The following is a 5,522-nucleotide window of genomic DNA, read 5'->3' as shown; positions in this document are numbered from 1 at the left end:
CACGTTAAAGTTCTGCATTACCAAATTGTATAATCAGTTGCTTCAGGTCTTCAGGTGAAAGAAGTTTTTTGGTCAGACAACTTAATCATCTCCGAAGTTAAGTAATACATATGTCAGCATTCTACAGGATGAATGGACTAATGCAGCTCAATGACCGCTTTGCCAGTCTTAACATTCTCATTTCTCCTACTTCCAATAATACTTAATGGACCAGTTTGTGCTACATTCGCCACTTGCTAATCGAAATACTCTCCTTCTACAAGTGTAAATTATACAATCATCAAATATTTATATCCTCATCATCATTTGTTCCATGCACGCCAACACGGATCACGGAATAAGTGGCAGTGTGTTATTGGATCTCTTATGTAGTAGCTATGTGGCCAGGAGTCCTATATTTGGATTTCCAAAAAGAACAAAGGTACTCTAGGTACTTCAAATGTGTCCGTACTTTCCTATATGTTTTTGGTGTACCTACTTCCTTACCTACTCAATTGGTATGTTTCTTTTCTTGGTGTAAAGTTGTAAAGTTTGCATGTGTACGTGTACCCTTCTCTACCTTACCTTCTTCCTACACTGGAGATTTTATTCATATTCGGATCCGTGATAGAAGTTTCACGTTTTTATTTCGGGTGTTACATGGATTCATTCAACTGGATTAGCACAGGAAACATCATTGTGATATAACATAAGGATGCAGAGGTAGAAGTTGCTTTGAACTCTCCTCTCGCTTCTTACTTCGCTCTGGTTGGCACTTGTGATCATAATATAATGTACTGCGAATACTTTTGGTTTTTAAGCTGATCTTGCAAAGCCTCGGGAGCGCGCAGCTTAACCGTATACGCATCTCCGAGTAGCGAAACCGAAACCGCGAAGCCCGAGCACAAAGTGCGAGTCATCAGATAAACCTTCCTCTATTATTTCAATTGAACATAATATGTAATTGGGATTGCAACCCAGGCCACTCCTGAAGTTTGGCCTGCCCCCCCTGTGATAATGACTGTTTTTATACATATTATAGCAAGAGGAAAGAAGAAAGAAAAGAAAGATAGCGCGATAGAGAAACATAGAGAAGTGACTAGCAGCTCCATGAATTGTTATGCACAAAAACTTAGACAAGACTTCTCAAGGTTAGGCCACAATAACCAACAGAACACAAAGACTCTCCGTGTGAATTGCGCACACAAGTTTAACCTTGAAGAATACCCTTTCATGTCCTATTTATGAGTTTTGCTGAGCTAAGACCTGTGGGGCTCCAAGTCTTCAATAAGAAAGAAGTTTCAAGAAGTTTGGATGAATGTGATATAACATAAGGATGCAGAGGTAGAAGTTGCTTTGAACTCTCCTCTCGCTTCTTACTTCGCTCTGGTTGGCAGAATTGCGCACACAAGTTTAACCTTGAAGAATACCCTTTCATGTCCTATTTATGAGTTTTGCTGAGCTAAGACCTGTGGGGCTCCAAGACTTCAATAAGAAAGAAGTTTCAAGAAGTTTGGATGAGAGGATAGGGGCAGAAACAGAAAATCATTGGAAAACTTGGTCAAATATGGTTTAACTGATATGATGGAAATTGAATGACTTACACTGCTGTCTACTAGTTCTCAATACAAACTAGTTTATGACAGGATTGGTAGTGGTGCACACTTATTGAGAATCAACAAGGAAAATCAGCATGACTGACTATCTCCTGTCTGGGTGTCTAGTGGTGATATAGGTGTATATCATGCATCGATTTGGAAGTATGGCTTATATGTGGCCATGAAAATTGTTTATAGCTATCAATTTTTTTGAAACTTTTCCTATGGTATGACTTTTGGATTGATAAATAATATACTTATGATCCCGGAACTCTACAATCTGCATGGGTTTCATCAACACTTCTACAAGACATGATCCCTCAAAAATTGTATATCAGCATTATTTTTAAATAGATAGAAGATGATTTTTGCTTTCTTTATTTCAGAATGCCTTGATGGTTTGTCGTTGAATTCGTCAACTAATCAGCATTATTTTTAAATAGATAGAAGATGATTTTTGCTTTCTTTATTTCAGAATGCCTTGATGGTTTGTCGTTGAATTCGTCAACTACTGAACCCTCCAGTTTAAAAAGTTTTCGAACCAAAGATTCCATATAAGTGCCCAATTCTGATTGCGGACTCAAGTTCTAGAATGTAGAATTTTTTAAAGAATTCGCTTCTTAAATGGAATTTGAGCTTCTTAAATAAGAATTTTCAATATATCACAAGGCTACAGTAGGTATAATTATTTCTTAGCTCAGAGAATCTTTATCTCACTCAAGTTCGTATTTTCTTCGGTTTAGATCAAACCTATCTTGAGAGCATTTCCCTTCCAATTGATTCACACTCCGTTTTGTAATCGAGCCAGAATTTAGGTCACTGTTGCGTGCGTTTCTAGTTATTTAGGACACTGGTTCGTTTTCCATTGAGTGTTCTGAGATTTACTCACGCGTTTTCATTAATTGAATCAATTTCATACTAAATGAATTTGATGAGTCAATTAGCACGTTACATAAGTACGACTACGTACCTTTCCTATCTTTAATAGAGCTAACTTACTAATCCAAATAGAATAATAGTATTTTACTGTAATACCCCACCCAATTTAACCGCTACGTTCCGTTGAGTACCAAGATATCCTTATGAAAACCCCTGCTCAGAAAGTCTGTAGGAAATCCATCAGGAATTACCCAAGTTACCTACACGCGGTCGAAATTAGAAATATCAGATAGTAAAATAATTACGTGTAGGTAGAAATGACATATGGGATCTGGATATATGACGCATTTCTCTAGCCATAAAGCAATAATACGACATTCCTAAAGAACTAAATAATAACTTGATTCTTAGAAATAAAATAGTAACTGTGTTTAACCGAGGGAAATATTCTGCTTACTGTGCGTACTTGGGAAATGAACACAATCATCAGCAGAAGCCTATTCGTGTGATTACGTGATTGTATAATGTTGGACACGATATTTTACCAAGAGAGAGTAGTGGTAATGCATCCTGCTAAGAGCTAGAGCTAGAGAGAGGGCTGCCTCTTGCATTTTATTGTATTTGGTGATATGGCGTCTCCACTATTGCCCTTTACCAACGTTATTCACGGAAATATTGTCACCCATAATTCATGTTCTCCAATATAATATTTTGACTTAAGTTTGAAAAAACACTACTTTCACGTCACGTGAGCTCACGTGACGTAATAGTAGTAGCTATGTTTCTAGCTTAATTGTACTGAGAGATTTAGTGTTTGGTGTCTCCACCAATATCCTTTACTATATAGCCCTTTACCAACGTTATTCACGGAAATTTTGTCACCCATAATTCATGTTCTCCAATATAATATTGTGACTTAAGTTTGAAAAACACTACTATCACGTCACGTGAGCTCACGTGACGTAATAGTAGTAGCTATGTTTCTAGCTTTATAGCCCTTTACCAACGTTATTCACGGAAATTTTGTCACCCATAATTCATGTTCTCCAATATAATATTGTGACTTAAGTTTGAAAAAACACTACTATCACGTCACGTGAGCTCACGTGACGTAATAGTAGTAGCTATGTTTCTAGCTCAATAAATTGTACTGAGAGATTTGGTGTTTTGTGTCTCCACCAATATCCTTTACTGAATTTACTCATGGAAGTTCTGTGTATTATTTTATGAGGTGATCTGGCGTCTCCACTATTATCCTTTACAAATATTATTGTGACTTTTCGTACTATGTGTGACTCACTTGACGTAACAGTAGTGTGTTTCTGCCTTTATTGTACTGAGATGAGGTGATCTGGCGTCTCCACTATTATCCTTTACAAATATTATTGTGACTTTTCGTACTGTGTGTGACTCACTTGACGTAACAGTAATGTGTTTCTGCCTTTATTGTACTGAGAGATTTGGTGTCTCCAGCTCTCCAGTCTCTACCACTACCAATATCCTTTATTAAATTTACCCATTGAAGATTTCTGTGTATTATTTCATGAGGTGATTTGGCGTCTCCACTATTATTAATATTATTGTGACTTATTGTACTGTGTGATTTGGCGTCTCCACCAATATCCTTTGCTTAAATTTACCCATTGAAGATTTCTGTGTATTATTTCATGAGGTGATTTGGCGTCTCCACTATTATCCTTTACAAATATTATTGTGACTTTTCGTACCTACTGTGTGTGGTGACTCACTTGACGTAACAGTAGTGTGTTTCTGCCCTTATTGTACTGAAAGATTTGGTGTCTCCAGTCTCTACCAATATCCTTTACTAAATTTACCCATTGAAGATTTCTGTGTATTATTTCATGAGGTGATTTGGCGTCTCCACTATTATCCTTTACAAATATTATTGTGACTTATTGTACTGTGTGATTTGGCGTCTCCACCAATATCCTTTACTATATTATCTATAGAAGTACCTACTGTGTATTATTTTATGAGGTGATCTGGCGTCTCCACTAAGAACACAAGAAATTTTCAATGTTGATCAATATGCTGTGTTCTTAGCAACCAAATGCTCTTAGCAAAGGTTTAGCAGCATCGAATTTTTAACAAAATTTTGTTTTTCTCTTTCAGAATAGGTACTATCTACTTACTGATCTTTAGAAATACTGTGTTGAGTGTTCTTAGCAACCAAATGCTCTTAGCAAAGGTTTAGCAGCATCGAATTTTTAACAAAATTTTGTTTTTCTCTTTCAGAATAGGTACAATCTACTTACTGATCTTTAGAAATACTGTGTTGCGTAAAATTATGCGTCTCCACGAAAATTGCATAACTGAGCTGTAATTGAAGTTGAACCCACGCCCTCCTGATTTCCAGTTGAGCGGCATGACCATTATTCCACCAAAGCAGGTTAATTTACGATATCTACATTTTTATATTAGTTGACTGAACCAAAAACCGAATCCATACAAAGGTTCAACGTACCCACCTAACACAATAGCTTTTAAAATGAGACACCAAAAATTGTGCAATAGTGAAAGCGCACATTCAACCCCTGGATTTTAAAACCTTTTTTTTTTAGATAATGAAAGTGAGATTCACATCTAAGAGTTTGGGTTAGACCTTTTTTTTATAGCTATGAAAAAAATAGTTTTTGTGTACCTACCTCAATATTTTTTCTACACTTTCCCCATAGCTGGGGATGTGAAATTCAAACAATGCAGAGAGAGGGCTGCCTCTTGCATTTTCAGACCTACGTTTTTATAGCCGAGTGCAGTTTTTGGAGACAGCTGCACTATTGTGCAATCATCAAAAAAGATTGTGTAGAAAACTGACACACTCAGATGCTCCATCAATATGATTGCGGGTATTGATCTATACAGGGTGTTCCGTGGCCTCTTGGGCATTTCTCGTTTAGGAAGGTACGTACCTAAAAATATTATTTTGGTAGGTACGCAGTACGCACTCTCATATCCGATGTTTACTATTACCGCTGTGGGCATTTCTCGTTTAGGAAGGTACGTACCTAAAAATATTATTTTGGTAGGTACGCACTCTCATGTCCG

The sequence above is a fragment of the Diaphorina citri genome, unplaced genomic scaffold, assembly GCF_000475195.1.
Source record: "Diaphorina citri unplaced genomic scaffold, Diaci psyllid genome assembly version 1.1 scaffold760, whole genome shotgun sequence".
NCBI lineage: Eukaryota > Metazoa > Arthropoda > Insecta > Hemiptera > Psyllidae > Diaphorina > Diaphorina citri.
Note: the sequence above shows the minus strand (reverse complement) of the source record.